General features: G+C 41.6%; 1 long non-coding RNA gene across 2 annotated transcripts; it reads left to right on the forward strand.

The window, feature by feature from the left end:
• The first annotated feature begins 342 nt into the window (after window positions 1-342).
• Window positions 343-4966, forward strand: LOC309343263. Of its 2 annotated transcripts, none has more exons than XR_014157215.1 (3): window positions 343-444; window positions 2712-2915; window positions 4547-4966. It is a non-coding gene; the product is annotated as an uncharacterized lncRNA (long non-coding RNA). The 2 variants fall into 2 exon arrangements; XR_014157216.1 differs by having other exon boundaries at window positions 4585-4966.
• The last annotated feature ends 234 nt before the right edge of the window (window positions 4967-5200 follow it).

Consider the following 5200-nt stretch of genomic DNA (forward strand, 5'->3'; position numbering starts at 1 on the left):
TATTTCAGCCTTAATTTCCACTCCTTCTTTTGTTGTTTTTGTGTGATGACCAACAGTTTCACCAACCTCTCATTCTTTGCAAAGTACTAAGTAAATAGATGGAACACCACAAATCATCATAATAAGTGCTTCTTTTGGTTTAAAAAAGGTGTGTGCTTTATCAACTTGTATATTGATAAAAGTGTTGCAGGTGCCAGCACAAAATGGCTGCCATTGGCAGCAAAGGGGGGGGGGAGCCTGTGCTCTGTATCAGTGAGTACTGACCCCAAGAAGGTTTGATTATCATCTTCATTATGACATACCATCATTGTTCCTATGGGCCATTCTGTTCCAGAAGACTGATGGACTGCTGAGAGCAGACAAGCCATCCATGGAAGCAACAGCAAGACATTTTTTGTTAATGAAGAAAAAGAAAAGCCCTTGGCCATCTTGTCTTTATTAAAGGTAAGATTCTGCTCCTCCTTGCGGTCAGGCACCAAACATTGCCTACTTTTGCCATCATACAGTTGTACTTTGTTTGCACAACATAATTTGACAGCAATTGCATCTCTGCTCAGCAGGTGTAACTCATTGATGGGATCATGATATTGGAAAGAAATATTTATTTATACATTTATATCCCATCCTTCCTCTAAGGAACTCAAAGTGGTGTACATCGTTTTCTACTACTCCCTGTGAGTGAGGTTAGGCAGAGAGTGAGTGACTGGCCCACAATCACCCATTGAGTTTCATGACTGCCATGGGGACTTGAACCCTGGTCTTCTGGGTATTAGGCCAATGCTCTAAGCACACTATGTCACACTGGCTGTTATCTCATGAATAAGAAGAACGTGATGAATATCTTTCACCTATCAGGGAAGCAAGGGGGCAAGGGGGTTCTGATTTGCTGATGAAACAAAGCAAATAAAACTTTGGAGACACCCATTTCAAGAGAAAGGTAGGTTTCTTGACTGGGATTCTTTCTTTGCTGGCCAAAGATACTGGAAACTCAGTGGTTTGTAAAAGGGAATCTAGTCTTTTACAGCTTTCACAGACTTGGGGGGGGGGAGCTTTGACAGATATGGCTTCCTAAGCACCAGTGAATGCTTTGAATATCTTTAATGCCCACAGTTAAAGGTACCATGGAAGCATGCCATAATTAATAGCAGTATCATATAAGCCATGCTTCGCCCAGCACCGCAGGAACCAGATTTCTCAATGCCCGAATAGGTCACTTCAGTGTTTCACCCACTGAATTAATGCTGAGCAATTATACCAAGCATTAAAAGATTCTCGCAGTGTTTGCAGCACATATTTAGAAAGCAGCTGTAACCTTTAGCCCAGTGGAGTACTTCTTTCTTTTCGGTATTGCACTCCAACAAAAAGATAAAGGGAAATGGAGAGAACATCTAAAGACATGAAGGTCAAGACTATAAAAATAATTGTATAAATTAAATATTTCCCATGAGAGTTTGAATGTTTCCCATGAGTGACGTTTTCATGACATTTTGAAACAGTCCGAGGGTTGCTGCAAATGAGTGATACAATAGAAATATAATAAATGCCATTGTAGGACCATGATAACTGATTAATACAAAATGTAAGAGGCAATTTTTATTCTTGAGAAATTAGAGTGGCATTTGCCCACCAATCCATAAAGGAAAAATGACCGATTCTGAGGTAGAGGCCACCTCAGATACCGTTTCAGCTGGATTTCTCCCTAAGTTCCACCAGCTGCCTTGCAAGAAGCATCCTGGTAGAGAGGAGAACCTGGGTGCAGAGCACCTCAGCTGGATTTCTCCCCTACAGTGCCATCTACCTCAACTGTCTTATGGAGAGGATTCCAGGAAAGAGAGAGTGTGAGGGGCAAAAACCATCTCAGGAGCTGCTCCAGCTGGACTTTATCATTTATATCAAAGGGCTATGTACCACTACTTGCCCTATGGGGAGGATTGCAGGAGAGAGGGAGGCAATAAACACTTCAGAGCCTGATCCAGCTCTGGACTTTCCAGCTGGACTTTCCCCTATGCACCACAGAGCCATTCTACTAGCCAGGGGTTGGCAGGGATCCTGATTGGCTTTTGACATGCTGATGTTGCTTATTGTGTTTTTTTAAAACTATAATTTCATGCTACTTGCAAACCATCATGGAAGGATTTGCATCTTAAAAAGTAGGATATAAATAATTGCAATAAGTAAATACTTTCGATGATCAAACAACCTGCCAGAAGTTGTCTCATGTTGATTAGAGTTAGAGTAGTAGCTCAAGCTCCACAAATGTGGGAAATTAGAAGCTGAGACTGTTAGCTTAATATATATGCCCCATGATCAGTAATGACATTGTACAAGGGCACAAATTGTACTAACGTACAACTCTCTCTCTACTTCTCAATGCACCTACATTTTCCCTTTGTCTGTCGGGCCAATTTCCAGATGGGGAGAATTATGGACGAGATTCAGCTAACTGGTCCCACTAGCAGAAGCCTGTTCAAGGGCTTCCAGTAATGCAATGGGGCTTCCTCCCTCTTGTCCCACTAAATTGGCTCTGGGAGTGGGGGGCTTAGAGAACCCCCCAGAACAGCACACAGGGGAGGGGACAGGAGAGGGGAGAGCATTCAGCTGTTATAAACAAAGCATTTATGTTGAATTCCTCCCTGGGTGTCTGGGAAAAGCAAATATGATCCATGTTGTCTTGGTACTGTGTTGTCTTATGAAACATCTGTGCCCTACAGTATCGCTGGTGAATCCTGTGAGTTGATCTACACTTTCATTGGTAGCTGGCAGGATGAGTAAAAAGTGGGATGACCCTCTTTTAGCCAACCTGATTGTCATGAACTGGCAGGGCAATGGGGAGGAGGAAGATGATCCCAGCAAGACACATTTGGAGACATTGTCAAGTAGATTGTGTAAGCCGCATTCCAACTTATTAGCAACAGGTAACATTTTAAATAAATTGTAGAATTATAATCGTAGACACCCCCCACTTTCTGCTATTTAACTAAAGGGGTACTCTCATATCCTTTTAATGTGACCACAGAGTTCAGTTTTCATGCCACATATAGTTCCTCTGATTCCTCCCAACAAAGTAAATGTTTCAGGATTGAAGTTTGTGTGCTTGCCATGGACATCCCCTGATAAAATTAAGATGAAAGGTGGGGGAGAAAATTAAAGGCAGCTATCTAAATCTGCTTCAATGGGGTCTAAACGCAAAGATAAAAATCCAATTGTCTGATTCCTTTTAATGAAAACTACAGCTTGTGAACTGAGAAGCCTTGAAATGGCTCCCCACAGAGGTAGTTATGAGCCAAGAATAACTAACTTACCACAGGAACTCATTTTCTCTCATTAGCTTTAAATTTGATTCAGCATTAACACAGAAGTAAACTGACCCCAAATTATTATCTCATTAATAGGAAGAAAACTTTGTTTTGAATCTGTTTGGGTATACTGTGGGTCACATGTAAAACGAAACCATGGTTTGGCATTCCCTCAACAGGATCTGAGCTTCCTCCTGTTCCCCCAGCCCCTCACATATTCTGGGTGAGGGTCAACCTCAGAGGCGAGGGGCATGTGGACTGAATAATAGAAGCTCTTAACCAAAGATGTGCACTGTTTTTTTCAGTCTCTGTTTCTTTGGGAAATGAGTGCATTAACACTTTGAATACTGGAATGTAAGGAGAAACCTTCTGTTCATTCTGGGTAGGGCTCGCTCCAAAGCAGGGATGGACTGAACAATTCTATCCCATATTTCACTCACACTAGTGTTCAACTTTTTCATTTATTAAATTTATTGGTTACTTTTTTGCCGCAGTGAGTCAAAGTGACTTAGAATATTTTGCGCATATGTGGTGGGGATGTAACTATGTACACAAGTTCCAGAAGAAGGCTGTAATGGATATTGTTATTATTGTTGGCAAACAGGTCATGTTGGGCACTGAGTTATGTCTCTTTACCATTTTAGCTATTTTTTTTACATATTTATGTTCTCCTTTATTATTCAGCCTGAGCCTTTGAGATCAGAAATGAAACCTCAATCCTATACCCACTTACCTGGGAGTAAGCCCCATTCCACACTAAAGACACCATTTCAAAAAGACATGTAATTTATTCCATACTCAAAAATGTTCAGTTTTGCATAAGGGGTGAACCAGTGAATGTGTCTGCAATAATTCTATATGGCAAATAACTCCTAGCTTTACCTCTGGAAATTCTCCCATAAGGAAGGCTGAATGATTCCTTTTAACCGGCTTCTTATTCTTCACATCTTATCTGAGAGCTAATCAAGAAAACAGATTCACAGCCAAGGGGCCCCTAATAAAGGGGACTCTCCCTATCTTTGTGTTATTTATAACACATTTTGTGTGTGAAAACAAGACAGGCTTTCATTTAAAATAAAGAAGAATCTCTTTGACTAAGTGCCAATTCATCAATGCATTAGAAACAGAACATTAATCTGCTCCTCCCGTCTCTGCCATAATTGTAACATTTTCCTTTTAATGAGGTGGAGCAGGCGAATGGGAAGGTAATTGTGCCAATACTGATGGAAGGTTTCTTTTATAATTTTCAGACTAATGATGACATGCAAGTCGTATTGTTTCTTTGCAGCAAGGGGCCTTTCTCCACAAAGAGATGGATTAGCAGCACAGGAGAGGCACAGAGCCTACCCAGAAAATGGCACTCCCCTTTCGGACCGGCACACTTCTTTCTTGCACTCATGGCCAGATAATGAGGACTCATCTATTAGCAATATGAATGGGCTGGGTTTGCAGGCCAGATGAATGGAAAGGCAATGGGTTGGAGAAAGATGCAGAGGAAAAACTAGATTGATGCAAGCTGGCCAGCCTCAGTCTGCCATCCATATGCCACCCAATGGAATGGCTTTGAAGCTAATGGACAAACCTGTCTTGTCCCTCTTCTACAGAAGGCCTTGGAGATGGAAAAGGAGGTTTGCTGCAGCTGATTAAAGATGATGTTCTGTTTGCCATTACAGTATACTGACAATTTCAGAGGCATTGTACAGCTATACTGAAGAATCTTTCCCATCTGCTGCTGTTCCTGGGCAAGGGCAAAATAGAAATGGGATAGCAGCTCAGGGCTGTGGCTTTTGGGACTTTTTCTGCTGGGGTTCAGATGTTGCAATTTAAAATGCATGTGTATCATATTGAGTATGAAGGGGTGTGTGTTGGTGCTACTGCTGCTGCTGCTTTCCCTTTGAAACAAA

Source organism: Podarcis erhardii (genome assembly GCF_964252035.2).
Source record: "Podarcis erhardii genome assembly, chromosome: 5".
Taxonomy (NCBI): Eukaryota; Metazoa; Chordata; class Lepidosauria; order Squamata; family Lacertidae; genus Podarcis; species Podarcis erhardii.